The sequence below is a fragment of the Myodes glareolus genome, chromosome 14 (genome assembly GCF_982192425.1).
Source record: "Myodes glareolus chromosome 14, mMyoGla1.1, whole genome shotgun sequence".
NCBI classification, from domain to species: domain Eukaryota; kingdom Metazoa; phylum Chordata; class Mammalia; order Rodentia; family Cricetidae; genus Myodes; species Myodes glareolus.
In genome coordinates this window covers 4,997,695-5,022,705 of record NC_142039.1, presented here as the reverse complement: position 1 = coordinate 5,022,705, position 25,011 = coordinate 4,997,695, and the positions used below count along the sequence as shown (strand labels likewise).

At 43.5% G+C, this 25,011-nt stretch overlaps 1 long non-coding RNA gene across 1 annotated transcript; it reads left to right on the top strand.

The window, feature by feature from the left end:
- Nucleotides 1–1,727: 1,727 nt before the first annotated feature.
- Nucleotides 1,728–17,670, top strand: LOC125417669 (uncharacterized). Its single transcript, XR_007237211.3, has 3 exons — nt 1,728–2,017; nt 2,221–2,401; nt 12,976–17,670. It is a non-coding gene; the product is annotated as an uncharacterized LOC125417669 (long non-coding RNA).
- Nucleotides 17,671–25,011: the final 7,341 nt, after the last annotated feature.

Sequence of the window (25,011 nt, the reverse complement as noted above, 5' to 3'; positions counted from 1 at the left end):
AAGCTGTGTTGGTATCACTGACCTGCCCCAGACACTACGATGCAAAGTGATATTAGAACATCTGTATTGTTCAGTCAGGAAGCCCCGTGGTATATTATCATACCTGTCACATAGTACATATGCATGCCATATTTAAAGCAGCCACTGTGCAAAAGTGGCTAAGGGATCATATTTGAAAGGTACTTGAAGTGTTATCCCCTGAGAGACAGTTCCCAGCTTTCACCTGAGTCTTAAGATTCTCTGGAATACAAATTACCTTCACCTAATACAACGAACCCTGGCCATTATGCCGCACAAGGTGTTAAACCAATCTAGTTTCCGCCCTGCTCATAGAAAAGGGTTTTGTCTTTCAGGTGGACCAGTTCATTACTAGGCTGAAATCAATCTCCAAACCCTAATATGTGCTGGAATATCACACTTTCCACTCTTCCCAAAGAGTGCAAATTCACTTACAGTGAAAACATGCATCACGACCTAGAGTTTCTAGACAGTATATTGCTCCTTCATGACCAATGGCTGCCATGTAGGGGTAGAAGGCATCTTACTAGGATTATCTGAGCTGTAGATTGGGTACCTAGGTCACAGTTTGAGGTCAGACAGGCCAAGGAATACTCATATTGGTGCAAGAGGAAAAGACCAGTCAAAAATATAAAGATGTAAGTCAAGTACCACTCCCTGGCTTGACTCCAGGGGTTTGGAAAGGGATGTGGACCTTGCTACTCCTCCGTAGGTCTGAGGCTCTGGTTGCTGACATGGCCAACCTCTGTAAGCATCTTATTCAAACTGCCATTGAGAAAGAGATCAGACATCTTGCACTCACCGAGTGCTGTCTCCTCTTCAGGCTGTCCATCACTGTCTATCAGGCTAACTCCAGGAAGCCTGGCCTCTGCACATGCCCTCATTCTCCATATTGCCAGAGAGGCTAAGCCAGTGGCCCAGAGTTACACTAATGGCCAGTGATGGACAAGGTGGCTATGGACCTGGGAGAGGTCTGGTTAGGTTAGCCTATAATTAGCCTTCCTCTATTTATCCTTGGCACCACTCCAGCCCTCCACAGCTCTCATGCCCACCTGTGCTATGTGAATTTCCTGGTTTTACCTCATTTGTTCATCAGAAGAGTCCCCAATATGGGCACCAACAAGTCCCATATATGACAGGCAAAGCATCTTCTGGAGAAGAGAACTTAGCCAGGTTCCCCTCTAAAGTGACAAGTTTAGGCCTTGGAAGAGACAGTGTAGTCATATGTCTGACCACCTTTTAGGGTTCCCTTCCCTTCTGAAAAGGCCCTCGGGATGCTGACCCAGCATGAGGGGTGGGTTTCCAGTTTTCTGTTGATGGGACACATCTTCACCAGCCAGCACCCTGCGTGCAGCACTGGATTCACCTCCCCAGCGCTGGACACACGTGCTGCCTGGTTCAACAGCGTCTCCCAGATCCCACCATCAGCAGAAAGTTTTCCACACTCAGGTGCAGCCGCCTGCAAGCCTTATTCATTTTCTTAACCAGCTGGGTAGCCCCGGAAAGTCAGTGGGAACTAGGCACCTTCCTACCTTAAGAGTATGGAGCAGCTCCCTGGTCCTCCATCCCAGGCCAGCAGCACTAGGTGAGATGTGCCGTGTGCCTGCAGCCTACCCACCCCAACCTGCCCGCTCCAGCCTGAGCAGCTCCCAGAGACAGCACGTGCAGAAGAAGTTGGACATAGTGCGCAGGCGCAGCAGACAGTCTGGCAGAGGTTGCACAGGGACCATTTTGGCCACACAGCAGAGAGAGCGCGGGAGCCTGCCTTCTCTAACTGGAGCTGGTAGGAGAAGAAGCGCCTCCTAGAGCTGATGGGACAGCTGGTGAACCCTGCTTCAAGTGCGACCTGAGCCTGGGGATCAGGGTGAGCTGAGTGTGGCAGACCGTTAACCGCCATCAGGCTGAGCGGGAGTTGGAAAGTGTTGGAATGCAACGGACATGGGAACCCTTGGGTACCCTCAATGGCGATCAGGAGCATTGGATAGGACCCAGTGGCAATGTAAGACACCCAGAAAAGAGTGTAGTGTAAATCAGGCCGGGTGGAAAGGAAGAAAGTCGAGGAAAGTGTGGATGAGACTTGAATCCTTGGGGGACTGTGAGACACCTAGGGGCGGCTTGTGGGTCCGCGACAGTGAACTCTGAGCTCTGGGGGAGAAGAGTGGGGGACAAGGCAGACCTGCAGAGTTCAATATGTCTTCCCAGGAACTGCAGGAAAATCAAAGGAGTTTGAAGACCAAGTGTGCAGGAGGAAGGGAACAGACACTTGGGTTTTTAATGAAATTCAGAGACCTTGGAAGACTGTTTGGGTCAGAATCCAAGAATCTTAGGAGAGAGGACCCCAGTGACTACAGGGGACGAGTTCAGATCCTTTCCGACTGCTTAAGTAAGTTAAAGTAGATATCTGCTAGGGCAGGCTCCCTTCCTAGGGGTGAGATGTCATCCTTTGGAGGGTCCTGTATGGGACAATAGGACTTTCTTGTCCTTCCTGTCTCTGGAAAGTTGTGTGGGGAACCCCATGAGGCTTGGGATTTAGCACATTGGCTAAGAAGCCAGCAGCCTATGCCATGTTCACACTCCTCCAGGCAGACCAAGAAGTGTTGAAGACAGTGACTACAGCCTTTACAAGGGCAGGTGACTCAAGCAGCTTGCTCACTTTCTCTGCTCTTTCATCTTATCCCTGGAAAGGTAAATGAAGCCTCCCTCCCCTGCTGTGCCTGGGCTGGGTCTGTGGCTTCAGATGAGGACAGGCTGTGGTCCCTTGCCTGCTTTCCTCTGGGTAAGAGGAGGAACTCTTTTGATCTATTTGCATGCCCCTCCAAGGGCTGGTTCTGACTTTCTTCCTGCTGTGCTGCCCTCCTTGGTGTGGAGAGGAATGGGAGGCAGAGAAATGAGGCTGTGCTCATAAAGTTTACAACCATGAGCTCTGTTGTGTACTTACAGCAGACCTTTGTTGAGAGCAGGGTGTTGGTTGTCACCTGGGGAAGGTGGTGGAGAGACTGTGTCCTTCTCCTGAAGTATATGATGACTTTGGAACAGAAACAGTGTAGGGCCTTGTTCCATTTTAATTAAATGTTTGTTTTGAGTTCATCCATAGAGTGTACTCTGCTTCTATGCCTTGTCTATACCACATTCATGATGGCAAAGAGTTACTTTTAGGTGACTTCCAAATACTAGTCATTCATTTTTTCTTTCTATACTAAAACCAAAACAAATGCTAAAAGCTAAAGAACTCAGGCTAGGATATTTTCTCTGTATCCCCTTTTTTGTCCCACAGAAGAGAGTCATGTTGTGTGTTTTATACTATATTTCCTTGTAGGAGATAAAGGGCTTCTACAAACATCTCAAAAGCATACTATGTTAAGGTTAACACAGTCCTCTGACCAGACTTGGATGCTTTCTGTCTAAGGCCACCAATTAACCAGATGCACAAGCACGTTCTTGGACTGGTTCCTGGCCGGTATCAATTAGCTGCTGGAAAACCATGTCCAGTGCAAGGTGGTCTGTGTGTCCAAAAAACAAAAGTCTTAGTTGATGAGTCAAAAGAAATCAATTATGTTCCATTATATCCTCAAATGTTAGGCCTTACTGCTACCTCATTCTAGGTAGAGGTCCTCATGTATCCAGAAAGGACCATTAGCCCATAGGTAGTTCTTTGTAATGTACAAACTCAGAGGTCTGACATTCCATGGGGGAGAGTCCCGTTTGGAACAAGGTTTTGGGTTGAACACCTATTCTAAGAAGCTGCCACTCAGATTCCCAAAATAACCACACAGAAACCATATTATTTGCAATACCGTTTGGTCAATATCTTAAGTGTATTTCTGGCTAACTCATATCTTAAATTAACCCATCTCCATTAATCTGTGTATCACCATGAGACTGTGACTTACCAGGTTAAGTTCCGGCATCTGTCTCTGACAGTGGCTACATGGCTTCTCCCTGACTCTGCCTTATTTCTCCCAGCATTCAGTTTGGTTTTCCCCACCTAGCTCTGTTTTGCCCTGCTCTGCTATAGGCTCAAAGCAGCTTCTTTATTAACCAATGATATTCACAGCATACAGAGGGAAATCCCACATCACCTCCCATTTTCTGTTTAAATAAAAAAGAAGGTTTTAACTTTAACATAGCAAAATTACATATAACAAGACAGGTTTCAAACAAGAATTATAGTTACAATATTTATATCTACTTTATCTTTTATCATAACTAAGGAAAATTGTAATTATAACTATTCTTCATTTTCATCAAAGACTCCAGAAGGATATAATATTACCTAAGTAAACAGGAAGTACATTGTAAGTAACTTCTAAGACTTTAGAATTGACAGATACATCTTGCTACCTGAACAGTCACCCAAAGTTCTTTTGTACCATTGGGGCATCCATCTTCAGCCTACAGGTCCATAGTATCCAGTAGACTCCTCTATGAAGCAGGAAGACCTAATTTGACAGTTTGTCAGTAACTTTCTTCTGTGTCCTGCATAATGACTGACAGTCTCTTATATGAAGCAGGAACCCTGAAGGACTTGCCTTCTTTAGGCAACTTTAGCAGTCACTTTTTTCTGGGTCCTGCGTGTTCATTTCATAAGCATAAGTATCAAGCAGTCTAGGCAAGAGCAGTTTCTTGCCCAAATGTCTAACAAACTCCATGAGGAGCCTCTCCAGTGCTTATCATCCTCTTAAAGTAATTGGTGCTGCCAGGAGCAGAAGTGTCTCATTGTCATGAAAAGTCTTAAGCTCTTAAAACATTTTAAATGCCATGTTCTGAAGGTCTCTGAAAGATTTGAAGAATACATATCTAACTGAAATCTATCTTTATCTAGAAAACCTAACTAACATGACTACAATAAGCTTGACTATTACAGATGATTACTTATTAACCTATATTTCTTAATTATACATTTTAAATGAGTTGCACAAGCACAAGACCTTAATCAAGAGCTGAAATATCATATAACAAAACTGACCTTAAATTTGCATCAATAAACCAAGTTCCACACCAATGCAAATCTCTATATCATATCTCACTTTAAATGTAAACAAACATCTATAAACAATATTTGGGAATTTTGGTGTAGTTACCTCCCAAACTGCTTTCTGCTTTTTATTGGGTGAAGTATTTTCTTTCTGGGGGTATTCATGGCAATCTTTTAGGTGGTCTCTGTCCATCAAATCACATCAGTCTGAAAGGGTTCCACAGGTTCTCATCTTCTGTGGAAACAAAAGAAGAACCTCTTTTTCAAAGCAACATGTCCTTAGACTCAAATTTTGAAGTCAAGAAATCTTTAAAACATATATGTTGGTTTAGCTTAGCAGTTCATATGATGAAAGGTATCTATATTTAGCTCCTTAACAGTCAAAAAATTTAAAGAAAACACAATAATATGCATAATCCAGACTCGCTGTACATATTCCATATTTACATGGCTTATTTTTCTTTATTACTTTTTCTATGAGTTTAATATTTATTATAGTATCTTTAGTCCTTTACCTATTACTGTCTATACTCTTTTATATTACATTTAGTGTCTCTTTCCTTTTTTCTGTCTCTCCCAAGCCTATGTACACTTTTTAAACACACTGTATCTCATTTAGAGGTCTTTTATGTCTGAATCTGTCCTATTGTGTATCTGAAATTCTTTTCTGTTCAGAAGAGCTTTTTAAAATGCTGCAGCCTGGCTAGTACAAAGGCTGCTTGGCCTTTTGGCTCTGCCCAGTCCAACATGGTGGGGTGAAGGTCTGTTTAATGCCAACCATGCTCACAGCCCCATTTCAGGCACACAGTGGGTCTATGTTGCCATTAAGCAATTTGTCTCACTTGTTCACAAACCCCATTTAAATGCTTTGTAGCCAGATCTCCCAAAAGAGTAAGAGTTCATGCTAAGAGCAAGGCTCAGGAAGCCACCATTTCAAAACCATGAGGCTTTTTTCTGCTACCACTGAATCAGGAAAACCTCTCTTAAAGGAGCCACAGCATGCCACCAGCAAGCAGAGCCCATTCAAAAATAAATGAATCTAAACTTTGTTTTTTAGTGTCGAGAATTCCTTTCCAAGCCCTCTCAGGTTTTATGTGTCTTTAACTGGCCATGTTGGAACACCAATTTGTTGTAAGAAGCTGCATATTTATTTCTCAGCAGCCCAGACTCCTGAAATAATCACATTGAAACCATATTATTTACAATACTGTTTAGCCAATAGCGTATTTCTGGCTAACTCATATCTTATATTAACCCATCTCCATTAATCTGTGTATCACCATGAGGCTGTGGCTTACCAGGTAAAGTTCCAGCATGTATCTATGGCAAGGCTATGTGGTTTCTCCCTGACTCTGCCTTATTTCTCCCAGCATTCAGTTTAGTTTTCCCCACTTAGCTCTGTTCTGCCCTGCTCTGCTATAGGCTCAAAGCAGTTTCTTTATTAACCAATGATATTCACAACATACAGAGGGAAATCCCACATCAAACACTCTCAGTCCTATCACGTGAAGAATCACAAGGAGGTTTCCAGGATGATGTGTCCCTGGGGTGCTCCCATGGTGGGGCCACCCTTCCACAGATTCTGTTTGCTTTGGATTAACAGTGGCTTGGCTGATCTCTGGAATGGATGAGAGACTTGGCTCTGGCTGAGTCACTTGTACCTTTTATATTACAATATGATTCAAACCCTCCCATGGCAGTAGGTTCTGGTGCTTGAGACATGGTCCAGGGCACCCAGCCCATGTGCTAGGCTTCTGTGCTGGGTCCTGGAGTGACAAGGAGAAGCAGCATCTGCCCTGAGATGGCTTGTGCTTCTCTGAGGGGGAGAATGAGTTCCAAGTTTGTAGCCCATACTCTCCTCAGAAAGGTCCTCTTTGGCCTTCTGCTGTCCTGTAGTAGTGATTAGAAGGTGGTCTATTAGCTAAGATGAGTAGACTAGGTTTTGAGTTGAAGCCAGAAATCTGAGAAAGTGATGCTGGTGGAATGGCATCTTTAGAGAATGGCACAGCAGAAAGTAAAGCTTTGCTCTTTGGACTCCATGCCGTGCTGTCCCTCAGAGGAATCAAGAGCAAAGTTACTGCTGAGACTGCTGTTGAGGGACAGCCCAAGAGTGGGAAGACTCTTGGGTACAGGTGACTGTTTCCTCCTTTGTTATGCTGGGTGTAAAGATACCATACAAGGTTGTCTTTAATCTCTATCCTAAAATTACCTGCTGTTTCCTCCAAACACTTCCTGTTCACTCTCCATGGAGGGTTCCAGCACATTTGTGTGGTCTGTTATGGCTCTGTAATCCTGAACACTGCATGCATCTCACTGTCCTCAGCAGAAGAACTGAAGCATGTTGGGAAGAGTTTGTCTCCGGTATCTGTGTGTATTCATCGGAAGGCAGCTTATGCTTATCTCCTATAAACAGAACTCTAATCTTCATTCCTTTGTTTCAACTGTCACACAGGTGTGTGTGTGTGTGTGTGTGTGTGTGTGTGTTTGCACATGTGTGCTGTGTGTATGCATGTGTGTACCTGCATATGTGTGTGTGCCCCAAGTTTATGTGTGTAGGTTAGAAGTTGACATTAAGCATGTACCTCAATTTCCCTCCACCCTATGAGGCAGGGACTCTGGTTGAACTCAGAGCACAGTGATTTGGCTGGTCCCACCATCCTGTCCCAGCACTCCTCTGTCCCCACCTGCTGAGTGCAGGAATTGCAGGAGAGCTGCCTTGAAGGCTGGTATTCTTTATTCTGTGCTAGGATCATAACTCTGGCTTCACCTTAATGACAGCTCATTATTCCTGTTCACGTGATCCAGTTTCCCTTCTGGAGCACCACTGTCCCAGTGATGGCTATAAAGTGGAAGTTTTCTGACTCTTCTTCCACTTCCATTTTCATTCTTCCTCGTATATTTTGTTAATTTTCATCATTTACCTTATGAATTATCCAATTAACCTTAAACTAATTGGCCAAGCATTTTTCTTGCTGTACCTTCTCAAAGGAACCACCAAGTGGTCCCATATCAGCCTTCGCCATGCCTCCGGAGTACTTTTGATGGGATTATCCAGTCTCACTACAGACTCTCTGATGTTCCAGGACCTCTGCACCTGTCTGATAATTCAGGAACAAAAAATGTTTGAAGAAAGTGAATCTTTATTAAGCACATTTGTTTTTGTTTTGTCTTTTTATCCTAGCAATGCAGCGACTGCTTGTGTAGCATTAGATACTGAGAAGCAATGTGGTGAGGATTTGATTAAATGGGCGGAGGTTTGAAGGTTAATATAAACATCGGCTTTTGATTGAAAGGACCTGAGCTTCTGTGCACTTGGACACTTGGGGCAGGTCAGAAAATATTCCACAAATGATCAAGAAAAAGCTCAAGTTATCTACTATACAACACCTTCCCTGCTTCCTGCTCTTTTTGCCTATGCCACCAACTTTTATATTATACTTTGTGTTTGTGTGTGTGTGTCTGTGTGTATGTGTGTGTTGCATGAATGTGTATATGGAGTTAGCATGTAAGTATGCAGGTGCATGTGTATGGAAGCATGTGCCTTCATTTTTCTCCTCCCACCTCAGTTTTAGAAACAGCATCTCTCACTAGACTTTGAGAGGTGTCCAGCGGGTCCCAGAGACCCACCTGTCTCTACATTTCTGCAGCACTGAAATTAGTGGTTTTTCATGGATGCTGGGCATTCAAACTCAGGTCTTCTTGTTTGTACAGCAGAACTGTATTGTTTACTGAGCCATCGGCCACGTCCTGTTGAATTGTGTTAGCTGAGGATGTTATGTATAGAGCAGAGCTGTGTCTGCTGAGCTGTCAGTACTTTAGGTCCTAAGCTGAAAGTCTGGGAGTAGGTGGTTTGTAGGTGTGATGGTTTGCTTTAGTTGTCAGCCTGACACAACATAGAGGCACCTGGGGAGAAGAGTCTCTGCGAAGAATGGTCTAGCTTGGGGTGGACTGTGCTCATGACTATGAGGATGCTGGTGATTGAATTCACTGATACACGCTAGCTTCTGTGGGTAGCATCCCACCCTGGGTTTAGATCCTGGACTCTGCCAGCGTGTGAAGGAGCACAGAGTGCAGTTGTGAGTGCATTCATTCTCTGTTGACTGTGGGTGTGCTGTGACTGGCAGCTTCAAGCTTCCCCAGTGATGGACATTGGTGGAAGCTGGGATCTGGAACCCCACTTTCTCCGACACCATGCTTTCTCTCACAGTGAAGGGATAGATAACTAGGGTGATAGGTATGTCTCCAGTTTGTCTTTTGACACTCGATTTTCTGAAAAGTAAGAGTAAAGACTTTTACATTTTATTTTTAAATGATAATACAATTACATATAAACACCGCGGGGCATAGAAGCTTATCAGCTAGCTGAGACCACAACCAGAAATGGTGTTTGTTAGGCTGTGGTCCCAGGCCGGCTTTGGAACACATTTTTTATAGTGGGGGCACCAAGCATTAGTGCCGAACAAAGGAATTTTTATGATCTTGCCCTGACCCCATGGGTCAGTTAACATAGACCCTAAGGAGGGGAGTCAGTGGGTAACTAGGTGGCTATCATAAAATATGTTTCAGGGTGGATTACAGCGAAAGTCACTAATTGTAGGAAAACGGGTGTCTTTAGCAATTAGTCAGAAAAGGAACTGCTAGTAATACCAGAAGGTTAATAAATTAGGATTAACTGGCTCTTAGGCTGAGAACTTAGAAGATAGCGGAAAGTTTTCCACACTATCTCAAGGTAAAACTCAGATACTGACTGCCATACTTTACAACCTCCATTATCAGAGCTCAGTAGTCAAATTCGTGTTTCTACCTTGTCCATTGTCTCTCCTGGTACCTCCAGGCAGTGTATACTGAAGCTCCATGCCTCTCTTTGGTGATGCCAGTTTCCCATAACAAAGACAGTGCCTAACCCAGTGGTCATGTATCTCTGTCTCCTAAAGATGTTAACTCAGTTCACATCTGTCGTTTATCAAGGATGGCCAGGACACTACTCTCAATTTGTAGGGAGAAGCTCTGGCCTTGTAAATAAAACAGACAGCTGGAAATGGCCTAAGCGGATGGAGATTTCCCAAGCATCCGAGAAAATAACTCCTGTGAATGACTGATCTGTGATCCGCTGAGAAAGCTGTTGGCAGTTAGCTTAGATCACAGCTTTATGTGTCTGTCTTCCTAGATCCTGAACTTCTACATTCTAAACTTTGGTGTCCATATTTCTATTTTTATATTTTCACTCTTATTTCCAGACCCTTCAGTCGGTCCTCAACAGGCATGTCCATGCCTAGTCGGCAACTGCTTTTATTCACCTGTGTGCCCAGTTATGCAGTTTCTAAAGAACACAGGGCCTTAGTGCACCTGGAGCCAGGTCAGTTTGGCCATTTCGGCTCTCACACCTGCCATGTTTGCGCAAGTTGAGAACAAATTGAAATGAGACTGTAATTCAGTTGGCACCATGGGCAGGGCATGTTATAGCCCACCACAGGTGATTGAGTGGATCTAAGGTTGCTAGAGGCATGTGTGGGCTAGATGCAGGTCAAGGAAGTAGAGTGCAAAATATGTTATTGCCATGGGATGGGAGGCTAGAACCCAGAATCCTATGGGGTCCCAAGCAGAACTCTCACCTCTGCTTGTCTGTCTCAATCTGATGCTCCAATTAGCAAAAGGACAAGACTTCACAGCCAATTTGGCAAGATTCAGTTTTACTCACGACATCAAAAGAGGCCATAAGAAAGACACTTGGGGGAATGGGCTCAAGTTGTTATGAGCTTTCTACTGCAGACTGCTTTTTTCTCTTATGTAGATGTCTGGAGAAGGCTTTCTTATGTCTTGTCTGTGTACTGCAGTTCATATTTGCAGTGTGAGATCCATCCAGCCATGGTGGCCACAATATTCAATGCTTTGCATATTACTGGAGTGAGAGAATGGTGTAGGCTTGGAAGGATGGATCTTTAGCATTTTAGATACATGCCTTCACCCTTCTGCATGAAAGCCTGCTAAAGGCAGAGTCACAGAATGGGTCTTGGTCCCTGGCCCGACTGTCACCTTACATTTCTGTCTACCACGTTCAGCTGGAGGCAGGACAGCAGCACAATCGTCTGGGCAAAGAAAAATCTGAAAATTGTAGCACTCTAGGTCCAGAAAAGAAACCCAGGCCTTACTGCTCTCAGAGCAGTCACGTGACTAACATAAAGTGCAGGTCCTACTGAAGAGTCGCTGATGGTGCTGATGTAAACATGGCTTCCATTCCAGCAGTGGGTTTGTCCTTGGGGAGGAACACGTCCCGTGCTCCTGGGCAATTTTGTTTGTGAGAGTCAGCAGCGAGGTTCTGCAGCCTTTTCTCTATGAGCACAGACAGAGCTCACAGTCAGCCTCATGGTTCTGAGAAAGCAAAGGAAGCTGACCTCCCAGTCAGAGGCCATGCAGGGCCTTCTAAGGCGTTTATCTTAGCATTACAGGTTTTCATTTGGTTTGTTTTAGTGTGAAAGTCATGAGTACCAGTGTCCTAGAGGATGATAGCTGTGCCTTTCCTCCGACTGCTGCTCATGTCCCTTGTTCTCCTTAACACACTGGGGAGAGCTGCAGGTCTGTAGTCCTTGCCCTGTGCATCAGTGAAGGGTCCCTTTCTCGCTGCCAGTCTGGAGCCCCTTTTCCTGCAGCGTGAGGAAAAGTGATTTCTACTTGAGTGACCTGTAAAGACTCCTGCCCCAAATACTTTTGTCATCAGTTGACAATACCAATAATAAGCTTTTGTGAATGTTCTTCCTTAGGTTCCTCACACGGACAGGAAGTACTGGCCTCAAATGATAACACATGTGGAAGAGGAATATCCTGCACCAAATACAATTACTAAACAAAATTATAATATGCCCAGCAGGTTTCAAACCACAGGCTTGCCCTGAAGCACGTATCTGCCCATTTTATAGTGCTGTGGCAAAATGCCTGAATATGAGCGTGGTAGAAAGAGGTCCATGTGTTTTGTGGCTGGCGGCTAGAAAGCTCAAACTGTGATACAGGTATGAGCACCCAGCCTGCGTCAGCTAGCACACATGTGAAAAGGGAATTGAGGTGGGTAGGAGGAGCCTAGAGTTAAGAGCAGCCCCATACAGAAACAGTACACTCTTGAGGGAACTCGGGTAGTCCCTCACCTCCTAACCTACTCCAGAGAGACAAGATGAATTCATCTTGTGAATTCATTACAGAGTGAATTTGCTCCCACGACCAAATTCTTTGCCGATATTCCCTCACCCAGCACAAAGAACCAAATGACATAATATTAATGTTAAGAAAAAAAAAATCCAAGTAGATGCAAAGCCCAGCATTCATTCCTCAACATGGCCTGACGCTCGAGGGAATTTGTTTGTTTCTGAAATGTTTGACTTTAGCTGTGTTGGTGCCTCTTTATACGTCACGTCTTCTTTGCCTTGACATGTGTATTGACAATTTTAATTAACAGTGTTGCTGCAAGTTGTTAGCGGCTTTTTAATGCGACTTAGCCAGATCTGAGCTCTTTAAAGGCTTTGTCCAGCCTCCACCCCTGTTGAAAAGGTCACTCACACTCTGTACTTCAGCAAGGCTTCAGAGATTACATTTAACTCAGGGAATGCCTAGATTGAAAACAGGTTTTCATTGTTCTAAGTGATCAGATCTGGGGGTTCTTGGAGATCCAATTCAAATGAAGATCAAAACTGGAAAAAGGGTGTGTCCGTTTTTATGAGTGCTGTAACAAATGGTCACACATCTAGATTTTTTTCCTTACAGTCCTTGGTGAGACCAAGGCGACAACATGAGCCTTTCTGGAAGATCGGGTGTAGAAGCTGTTGTGTCCCTGATTGGCTTTTGGAAGTTGTCCGCTTTGGGGGTGGGAGAGGCTTGTGGTACCATCTGAGAAGCTTGCAACATAGGTTGACATTTCTGTCCCCTCTGCACTCTCTCTTCCATGAAGAAGTTTTTGTGATTGCCTTGTGCTAATCTGTACACCTGCCCATTTTCAGGTCAGTTTCTTCTTCTGATGACTGGGACCGCACGCAGATTCCCTCAGAAGCACTCAGAATATGTCTGTCTGCACATGTGTGGTGCGACTAGAAATCCTGGGCCAGGTACACGGTCCCTGGAGGACAGCAGCCAGGATTCCTATTGTGAGAAATGGTTGCTGGCCTGGCTTACAGATGCTGTTAGAGAGAAAATGCCTCCAAGAGAACTCCTCTCAGCTTTCAGGTTCTCTCCCAGGGGTGAGAGATGACCCCAGAAGATGCCTGACCCCGAGTCCTGACTCTTACGGAAACGACAGGCTCAACCCCCATTTCCTTTCCAGGAGGCCATCTGTGAAAGAAGTTTCTGTTATAGGTGCTGTGCCCAGAATTCAAATTCCCTCAGAGGACATGAAGATGCCCATAGAGGGTTCTCAACCTAGAAAGCTCCTTTACTCAGAGACCCAACCCTGAGAGTAGAGAAAACTCTGTCTAGTTTTTGATTCCCTCAAAGACATGGAGTCACCCTCGGGGTAAATCTGGTGGGCAAACAGAATTGAGTGGCAGACCAAAGGGACAGGACACCCTTCTAGGGACAGGACACCCTTCTACGGAAATGCTTTAAGCGATTCTGGTGACCAGAGTGTATGGTCAAATATGATCATTGCTTCCCAGAGAGGAGGCCATGTCACTGTACACAGATGTTTTCACAGGACAGATTTGTTACAGGATGCCAGGCAATAACCAGATTACCTTACATGGGGGTACAGAACCACTCAAAGCTTGTCTCAGCTGTCATTACGTCTGGCCATGAAGAATCCTTACATATCTGGTATGAAGATCCTTCTGTTTCTGGTCATGAATATTCCTTCTTTGTACAGTCAACCCAGGGTGTGAACTTCATAGGATGATTTTATGTGTTTGTATCTATAAGTACTTTCTGGAGTAATGTCCAGAAGGCTCTGCTTCCTGGAGTCATCAATGAGGCCCACTGTTGACCACCCTTCTGTGGCCAGAAAATGAAGGCATGACCTCTCAGCGGGGAGCCTGAGAGAGGATCCAAGGAAGGAAGGGCTTCCTGAGTGCCAGACCTCCTGCTATGCAGCTACTGACCTCTGCTTGAAGACTTCTCTCCTCTTCCCATCTCTGTGGTTCATGCCATAGTCACTCAGAGTGACCTAGCACCACGTGGTCTTACCACTCACGTATGTAGGCAGTGTGGGCTTTGTTCCTGGAGTCCAGGGTAGCTGTAGTTATCAAGGTCATCAGCCTCCAAACACAAGCAGCTGTCCTTTCGTCCAGTGCAGAAGCGTAACCACTTCCTGTTTTCCTCCTCCAGAAGCCAGAGAACTTCATGGTGGATGCCCAACTTCCCAGGACCCCTTCATCCCTGTGTGCTGAGTACACACCTACACATGACTGGTCCAGACAGCAGACTCTGTAATGATGTTTGAAAAAACGGAAACTTGTTCAGATAGTGACTGTTCTTGTGTGTCAAAACCCTGGGAGAACACTGGGCATGGTCGTGGGTTCCCTCAGAATGCAAGGCCCAGCTGTGTATATCACCATGTGACACTGGGTGTGGCGGGTCAGTTCCTGAGAAGCAAGTACAGTCCAGGCCCTCAGGATGCTCAACTTAGTTTCCAAAGTCCCTCAGAAAACACATAAACTCCCCCAGCGCCCACAGTGAATGCCAATACTTGCAAAACCATTACTCTGGGTAATTCCAGAGGAGATATGTGTCAGGATTCCTGTTAGGAACACCCAGGAAGCACTGCCTGCCAGCATAGCCTATTCCTCAGGGACCCCAGGCATGGCCCGTGGAGTCATTCCGCCAACACTCCTGACACAGAGTGAGGACTGCCAGAGGACATCCCGCTCTGATCGTCCCAGTGGTGGCACGGCTGTGGGCTTACCACAGAGGACACTCTGCCCTGCTTTTGGGTCCCCTCAGGAATGCATGCCCTCTTAGGGGAAGCCTGTCAGAAGAGCAAAATCCCCTTCAAGGGACACTTGTCTCTATTGCCACAATGCCCATCATCATCTGCCCATGGCAGGAGCCCAAGGGCATCTTGGTACATCTCTTCCCTCCTGTGAGAGCAAATTTTTATACCAGGGTTCCATATCCCCTTAAATGAAAACAGGGATGTCTCTCCTAATGAAATTATTTTGAACCTTAGTGTTAATCAGAATTTAAACAGTCACATGTTAAAATTATCTTCAATTGGATAACGGATTGAACTTTATCCAGAGGGATCTTAAAAAAGATATCAACACCTTTCTGAAGGAGAAGCCATATACTCTGAATCAATTTTTATGACATTCAAGATGCAATTTCTTTTAAGATATCAGAGATAACCTCGCTGGTAGAATCTTGAATGGAATAGAAGTGAATATACCAAGTTCATAATTGCTCATCTGTGTAGAATTGTCCAGTTACAATTAGACAGAAGGTTCTTGGAAGATGAACCAGGCAACACTGCTCTATGGAGAGGGCAAGCAGGAAGTGTCTTGCTCTGCTGAGGGCTTACCAGGGGAGATCTGAGTCAAAAGCTGGAGCTAGCTCCCAAAACTAATATTATTTCCTGCAATGACTTTTCTTTTTACAAAAATTCTTTTGAAAAGGCACTTGAAGGAAACAGACGGTGTACTTGTCACAGATTCAGGTGTTGTCACATGTATGTGTCATGACTTCACAGAAGAAAGTCACACCTGACATCACTTCCTCATGGAGATCAGAATTTGACAGGGATGGTACTCTAAAGTGTTTTCAGCCAGAGAACACCTGAGCTTCTAAACACGGGTGATCCGTCCTGTGCGTGCCTCGTGGAGCTCTAGAGCTGTGTTCTAGCAGTGTGGAGTCTATCACTAGTTCACGGCCCACAGACACCAAGGTCGAGTATTGTCACCACTGCAGTCTTGAATGTGGGTTCAACACAGTCTCTTCCTCACCATTGGCAGAGTCTGTGCCACTGTGAAAAGAAAGGGATTGTCCATTGGAGGAGCTCAGTGTGAGCCTCCCTGGGAATCACCATTACACGCTGTTTGCAGCAGCATCCACACATCTGTCTTTCGCCGTTTTGGCCAGACCATGAGATTGACAGGGAAGAGATTGCTGATTCAGGGAATTGACGGTAAACATCCTGGGATCCACCAATTGGTTATTTTAAGATGAGATGCTTCAGGTTTCGAAACATTTCTAAACAGATGGCTACAGACTACCTTTGTCGGAGTTGTGGAAGGGCTTCAGAGTTGTGTGAAATGTTGCAGTTGTTGGCTAATAGGAATGTCATAAGCTCCATGTGTCCATGAAAGCAGATCAATGAATTGAATTCTATGGACATGAACAGGACTTTGTAATTAGAGAGCAGTCAACATACAGTTACTCTTGTAATTGAAAACAGGTAAATGTATGATCTCTGTCTTCTATACAAGTATGTGATTTCCTTCTGAGGAAAAGCAGCATTTATTCAGTTGCTGAATTTCCCTCCCCAGACAGTCCATATCTTTGAAATTTTTCACTGTTTAAATTTCAGGCTCTGGAGAGAACAGACCCGGGTTCTATAAATGGGTGTCACTGAAATGTTTTCATGCCCAGCTTCCATAGGGTCCTGTTCCCCATCAGAAACCTGCTGAGATGATCAGTCACTACTGTCTGTGTCTGCTAGAACCTTGGCCTTCTGCAGACCCCGGATTGACTGATCAAGGTCTGCTCAGACCCGTCTAGAGCATTTCTAGCCTCCATCTCTAAATGGTATATTTCTTTCCAAAGCAGGCTTTGTGGACTACGTGCTTGGTTTTCTCCCACCAAGTGTCCATGCCTCAGTGCCAGTGTCCTCTTCCTCCAGTCACGTGTTACAGAATCCCAAACAGGATTACTGAAAGGGGAATGGATTATTCTGGCTCACAGTTCTTGGGCACACTCTGCCATGACAGCAGGACTGACGGGGAAGTTCACAGTTGTGCCATGGGATTCAAAGCTGCCTCATAGCTACAGTGCTGCGATAGAATTGGCAACTGGTTATATCCCTCACACCTTTCCCCACTGCCTTCCCCCTCTAGCACCTCCTAAAGGCTCTATAGCCTCCAAAGCAGAGCCAGGATCAAATATTCAAATCCATAACCTGTGGTGAGAATTTCGCACTCAAAGCATGGCAGGTTTTAACGTCAGGATTTAGAAAAGGACCCTGTGTTCCAGGTTGGGAAGAGTTCCTGACATCCTTATAACCGTGCTTCTCAGGAACGACAGATGCCACACATCTGACTAGGAAAGGAGGGGGAGGTAAGTGGATGAGAAGCATCCTGGAAATGGCAGGCAAGAATACTAAGGAGTGGAAGAAAGGACTCGCTTCCATTGTGGAGAAGCCACAGCAGAGTCCTAGGGATGCAATCATCACATGAGCTCTGGTGAGCTGTCTACACCAGAAGTGAGAATGTTTAAAATGTCTGTAGAATAGATTCATGGAAAGGCCCATGATTCATTTCAAAGATTGGGATTACAGTGGGGAGGGCATGTCCTGATTTGATCTCATCAACCACCTTAGTATATGAAGGTGAGAAACCCTCACTAGTCACTTTTATGCATATGCTAACTGTTTTGTTAAGAGTTAAAATGTGTTTTATACATATGTGCATGTTGATATGTGTATACAACATGCCTGTGTCTTTAACACTCAATATTTGTGTTCAAAACAGTATTAAAAATTACTTGAAATTTGATGTTGACATACATATTTCTTGATTTTATGTTTTTTTTTTATAAAAATGAATAGAGAATAGATCATAAAAGTACAAATCCGTAGAGTTCTTAAGTGATGTGGTGTCTATGATGAGAATAATGTTGGGAAGGTGTTTCACATCTCTGTGGAAAGCTTGCGGGACTTACTGGGGTACTGTAAGTTTTCTTAGTCTCTATGCGTTCAGTGGAAGCAGCAACAAATGTTTCCACAGAATTAGTGTGGATAACGATGCACCTTGCAGATAGGATGTTCAGTGAATATTCCTTGCACCCACTTAGTATAAATTTAAAGATTTAGTCTTTGTTGTTTCTAAAATCTACACTGGTTTATAGTCATTTCTCTTGATTTTTATCAATATGGAAGCTATGTAGGCAGAAAAAATTCTGCCATTCCTTTGTTTTGTTCTAGGTCACGAGGAACTAGCAAAATATACACCAGAGTAAGAGGCATGAGCTGCGGGAGACGGCAAGGACTGTTCTGTAATTCTCTACCGTTTACTCCTTGGCCATGGTCTGCTTCCCATGATCCTGTAACACTTTACAGCACACTGATAACTCTGGGGGGGAAAATCACTTTTCTTGGTTTTGAAGGCATAGGTTATTTAGAAAATTCCCTTCCAAAATGTGTAAAACTTGGTTTGAAAAGATGTTTTTGCACTTGAGGGATAACTGGCAGTGTGCTTGGCCTGGCAGTCAGGCTGGCAAGCACTCGGTGAGTCACTGTGCTGGTTTGCTGAGCTCCACAGGCTGTGACCTGCTCCAGGACACTGTCACACACGTATCATAGCCTGGCACCAAGGTTACACTAGATGTCTTCCCATAGGAGGACCACAACTGGCCCTTTCACCTCATCTCAAACACCTTTGCTGCTCAGTCCTGAAGGTGCATTATTGCACATCCTTGATGGCCTTTTATACCAGTTATAACCACTGCAAATCTCCAGTAAGCTCAAGGAGATGACCTGAGCTGCCCCCCTCACACTCCCACAGCTGGATCTAACACTAGACAGTTCCTAGCCAGTCCCTTCCACAGACAGTGCCGGTTGTCATCGGTGTGGTTGAGCCAGGTCTTTGGGTCCTGGGTATCCACCAAGTCATTCTGGAAGAGCATTAAGTTCTTTTTTTGTGCTGAATTAGCCCAATGTCTAATCACCTTGTGTGTGATTCTCCTTTTAGTCAAGGAAAAACCAGGACAGATTCTTGCTGAGCTGGAGCTCATGTGGAACTCCAGGTAGGGTCTGGATACAGTGATGGAGCTGTGGTCTTGTCTATGATGCACAGAATGTCCTGGTGGGTCTGGCGTTGCTGTTTCCCTGGGGGACAATGCATAGGGAGAAGACACTCTCACTTCTAACTGCCACCTGATTAGGAATGCCCAAGGGCCCTGTTCTTCAGTTCTCTGAGCTGTGGCAGCCACCACAGATAACCCCCTGACTGATTCCAGTCGGAGTCAGCTGTGTAATTTTTGAGAGGTCTCCCTTGCTGGACCTAGTTCACTAGCGCACTGTTACCTGCCTGCAGGGTGCTGACCCCTTCCTATGCAGCACCATTGTGTCTCCACTAACGCTCAAGAAAGTAGCCCTTCATCAAGGCCTGGGTGAAGCACTAATAACAACTAAAGCAGTCAGTCACTGGCTCTTACCGTGACCTAAGTCTGAAATGATGATCCTGCCTCCAGGAATCTCAGAATGAGACTGAGACTGAGAGCTGTCTCCTCCCATCTTATAATCCTCTCTAGTGCTGGGATTAAGGGCGTGCACCGCTACCACCTGGTTTCTATAGCAAGCTAGTGTTATTGTGGCTACTAGGATTAAAGGTGTGTATCACCCCCTGATCTTTAAAGCTGACCAGCATGGGTATATTACTTTTCTGATCTTCAGGCAAGTTTTATTTATTAAAATACATATGAAATGCCACTACACTTGGGTCTTCACTACTTGGTAAAAACTTCATTCCAACGTGTCCCCTGGTCATTGTTGACCTAACCTTGGGATTCTTCATCCTTCCCTGGTTGCCCTCCTTATGCTCCATGTCTTGTTTTTGTGTGTGGTCTATTGAGTTTCCTGTGTCTCCTGCTAGAGGTCCAGTGGGAGGTTATTCCCTGAAGTAGTGTAGAGCCCTTAGAAAATAACACCCCCTCCTTTCGCAGCAGTTCATTACCAACAGTTCCGCAGAGAGAGGTTGCACCGTGCCCCTCCTTCATGATGATCACCATTTCATCATGGGTTACTTGATGTCTTTTCACCTTATGTCTTCAAATTTTCTAGGAAAACTGGATTTTGGTTTGGGGGTTGGAGCACAGCTAAGGACATTTGAGGCCCCAGGTTCTATGACTTGCCCAACATGCACATAAAATCACACAAAGTGGTTACCTTGAAAAGTAATTTATTTCAAAGGGTATTCTAAACTATAACTAGAAGCATATATATTTGTAATATGATTACAAACACTGTATTTCAAAAGCTTATGAAGAGTTAAAAGCTTATGTTTGCTCAGCTAGCTAGTTCAGAAGCACTTAAACAACACAGACATGAAAACTAACACAGACCTTTAAGGGCTTATTGGAGTAAAATCACAGGCAGAGTGATGGAAATAAGAGTTATGTGTCTCTTTCAATTTTTTTCCCAATGTGAGCCTCTTATGAGTTTTAACATACCTTAGCAGACTCAGTATGGCTTAAGTGTATTTGTCCATATTTTATTGATATAGTTACTTAAGAAAAATTAGTTCTTCATTCAAAACCATATATTCTTAAGGCGCATAATAACAAAGACTTATTTTAAATGAAGCCAGACCAGATTGAAAGCTTTCATCATAGCAAGATGATACCAAGAGACAGAACCAGAAGAACACTGCCTGAGCATTGCCACAGGAGAACAGAACTCCTTCCTGACAAATCACGATTGGAAATAACCTCCCCCTGCCCTTTGTAGAAAGTAGCTTTTGCTGTGAAAAGTGTAAATTCTGCCCAAGAATTTAGCATTTCTTCCAAGAAGTACAAATTAAAATGTTTTTTATTGACATACATGACTCTGCCTAGGAAAAAGGAAAAAGACAAGAACTCCTGAGTAAATTGAAGTGTGGTGGGCAGGGGGGAGGAGAGAAGGGGGTGGAAGATGGAAGGGGAGTGGAGAAAAATGCATAGCATGTTCCTATCCAATTAAAATGAGAAGGATTAATTTAAAAAGTATTGATGCTGACACCAACAATGAATCGCATTCTTGGATTTGTTAAATGGGTTACTGGTCCGTTTCCTTTCTCAGAAGTATGATATTGTAGTGTTTTGAAATTATCATTTCAGGGAGATATCTGGAGAAACACCATCAGAGTCTAACCTCTGAACTGTAACATGTGGGCTTGCTAGTTGGGGTTTCTGTCCTGCCAAGTTCCCACAGCTAGTAAGCCCCAAAGAAAATCACACAGAGGTCTCCATAAGTTATAAAAGTGATTGACCCATTAGCTCAGGCTTCTTATTAGCGCTTGTAGTTTATATTAACCCATTATTCTTTTCTATGTTAGCCACATGGCTCAGTACCTTTTTTGCAGGCAGGTCATATCTTGCTTCTTCAGTGATCTGGGCAGGACTAGGGAGAAATGGGCTTCCTCCTTCCTAGAATTCTGCTGTTCTCATTGCCCCACCTCTACTTCCTGTCTGGTTGACCCACCTATACTTCCTGCCTGACCAACCAGCATTTTATTAAAATACATAATTGACAGAATACAGATAATTCTCCTGCACCACTGAACTGTTGAAATTTCTTTCTTGCTTGCTGGAAATTGAACATGGGGGCCACATCCATGCCTGGCAAGCACTCTGCCAGTGAGCTATACCTCCCAACCTTTAAATTGCCTGGCATAATTTCAAAGCATTTTTTTATTTGTGTTTGATTTATATTTTTGGCTTTATTGCATGATTATGAAGCTAAGAACCTAAGTAGCAGCTTGGAACATCTGGAGAAGTATTTCTAGAAGTTTCTCTCTGTCACCAGTGGACATAGTATTATAAGAATGCAGCAATCTCTGCTTGCTTCCACTGGAGCCTTACGTTCTATGTACATAGGGAAAAGCAGTAACCACAGAATCAGAGATTGTTATGTGATGGATCCAGCACTAAAGAATTTTAGGTTTAGATACACAATAGTAGGGAATATATACTGCCATATGCTATATCTTGTTGGTGTACAAAACAGTTCCACAATAAACCAGAACAGAGTATTACAAAGGTTTATTTATATAGGAATAAATTAACAGAATCCACAGTCTTCTGCATGCACTTGGAACTGAAACCAACTCCAGCAACCAAGAGTCCCATACATGTTTTTCATCTGCATTTATAGTACATGAGACCACACCCAAAGTGGGCTGAAGGAGTTCCCACAGCACCTCTCCCTTTTGTCTAAATAAGAGAGTTCAAAGCCTAAGACAAAACTATATACAATAAGAACAAATAGCAAGTATTGTATAGGGAAAAGAAAAGGCAAAAACATATATAAAAATTAGAATTACAACCAGCATGAACAACATCAAACTAAACATTTCAATAGTTATTCTATCCTAGGAGTCTAAGTTTTATATTAAAAATAAATGGCTTGGCTAAGTCATGAGAGGAAAGTAATTATAACTGTCTAGTCTTTAATCGCATCAAAGACCTGAGAAGAGAAATAATACTTAAATTAATAGGAAGTGCAATCAAGCAACTTCCAAAAGGTACAAGAAATGATAGACACAACCAGCTACCTGAGCAATCACCCAAGGTCTCATTTGCAACGTTGGAACAACCAACTTTGACTAAGACCTAGAGTTACTAACAGACAGTTTTCAGAGGCAGAAAAATCTGAAAAGCAATCTTACCCTGTCTTGGTAAAGTTTAGCAGTCTTTTTGCTTATATCCTGCTTGTCTAGTCTGGACACAGTGCATTTTTTCAGTATTCAAGACAAGGGCAATTCTTTTCCCAAAGACCAGTTTTGTCAAGAAGAAAACAAGCTCCAAGTGGAGTGTCTTCAGTGTCCAACATTCTCTTGGGAATAGATCAATGCTGCCAGGAGCAATCATGTCTCACATCATTAGAATCCCAAGTTATTTAAATGTTTCATTATATACTTCTTTGAAGAGTTTGAAGATTACCTATCTATGTGGAATACAATCTCTGTGCATTTGAAGAACCTGATTAGTCTAACTATAAGTATGACAAACATGGATGACTATTAACTTGTAATTCTTAATACCTATATAGCTTAAGGACTAAGACTTCATATTTAAAAATTAAACAATCTTTAAACAAATGTGCAATGAATGAGGATAATAACCTCAAAATGTAAACAATATATTTAAGTATCTTGATCAAAGGTAGAAATATATAGTGCAATATGATAAATATATCCTAAAATTGCATCAATATACAGAATATCTTAAGCAGAAGTAGAAGCATGCATTTAATATGACAAAAAAACTTTGCATAGGTGCATAAATATTGTAAACATAAATAGAAGTATATTTAATATGACAAATATAATTTGAATTTGTATCAATATATAAGAATATATCCCAATGTAAATTGTCTATAAATAATAGCTCACAAGTAATAATCTAATCTACCTATTATCCCATCCTATTCATTCCCTCCCCTTTTTTTCAAGAGAGACACCTGAGCCTACTTCATGTCCACCCCCAACCCCATACTACTTATAACCAATTCCTAACAGATGTTCTTAACCCTGAGGACAAACTTTGTTGGGAGAGGTGATGGTATCTTCTAGAATTACTGGGGGTGGTGTTATTTCTATGGGATCCTGTAAAAACTAAAATAATGGTTTAGTTTCAAGATTACTGTCTGGCATAATTGCAGATAGTCTCTGAGTAGGGTTTTTCTGAAATTGGGAACCAATTTGTTGGCATACAAAACAGTTCCACAATAGCCCAGAATTGAGTATAACTGAAGTTTATTTATCTGGGTATAAACTCACAGAAAAAAGTAGTGATTTCAGTCGTCTGCATGTGCTGGAAACTAGAACCAAATCCAGCAGGCAAGAGACCCACATATGCTTCTTGTCCCCATTTATAGTACATGAGACCATACCCAAAGTGGACTGCTATCTTAAAGTCTATTGGCTGAAGAAATTTCCACAGCAATGTCTAGTGACAAGTGTTTCACTGGCTCTTGTGTCTGTCTCCTACAATTTGGTTTGGCAGAGAAATGTCCCCATAGGCTCAGGCATTTGAACACTGGGTTCCAGTGGATGAAACTGTTTGGGGAGGTTGTAGAACCTTTGTGACATGGAATCTTGCTGGAGGAGGTATGTCGCTAGGAGTGGTCTCTGAGAATTTATAGTGGGTCTCTGTTCCACTTCCAGGTTGTCCTCTCTGCTTTCTGCACTAGATTGAGGATGTGGTCTGTTAGTTTTATATGACCACCTGCTGCCATATCTTGCCAGTAGCCATCCTCGGCGGTGGACAGGTCTCCCAGTAGACATCCTCTACTTCCTCTACTTCCATCCGAAGGAATTGGCGAGTGGGGAGTGAGCCAGGCCTTGATGGTCAGGAGAACCTTGCAGCCTGACTGACTGGCAGCCAGAGTTTTTGTTTACTTACACAGTATTTAGTAAATAGGAATACATTCATGTTGTTCCAAAACATAGATCATATTATTTTTGGTTTTGGACATGTGTTTCACTTCCTGTTGCTCATCTTTTAGTCACCATTAATAAACAGAGTTATCATTTCTAATTATTTTCCCTCAAATTTTGACATCATCGATAAAGTTATCTTTCATAACCATTTTTACCCATCAATCCCATAACCCATGTTTTAAGAGTCTAAAAGACTATGACAAACTATTCTCGGGCTGGTTGCTTTTGTGGCTACAAGGACATTAGACCAAAACCATCTTCATGCCCTCCCATGAGCACTGCTGTGTCCCAAGCGCTTCATTATTAACTCTGAGTGGCCAGAGTGCCTAAGAAATATGCTCAGGTCCAAGTTGTTGCAGTTATCATTTAATTCTGGCATAATGCAATGTTTCTATTTTATATATTTATAGAATACTTTTATTATCTTCCTACAGTCTTTGCCTATCAGTGTAAGTCCCTGTGTAGGACAGAGGTGACCAGCTCGTCTAACTTTGTTGCTGTATGTGCCACACAACTGCCTGGGTGTGTAGGGGAAAGCAGCTTGTGATCTGATCTGTGGCCAGCTCCTCCAGCCCACTGAATCTTGACCTTTTTAAGTTTACTTTGTTTTATCTTGTTGTCCTGCGCTTTTCTGTGAAACCTCACTCTCCTGGTACAGGGCACGCTTCCCATACTGAACCACAAGTCTGGATCAAT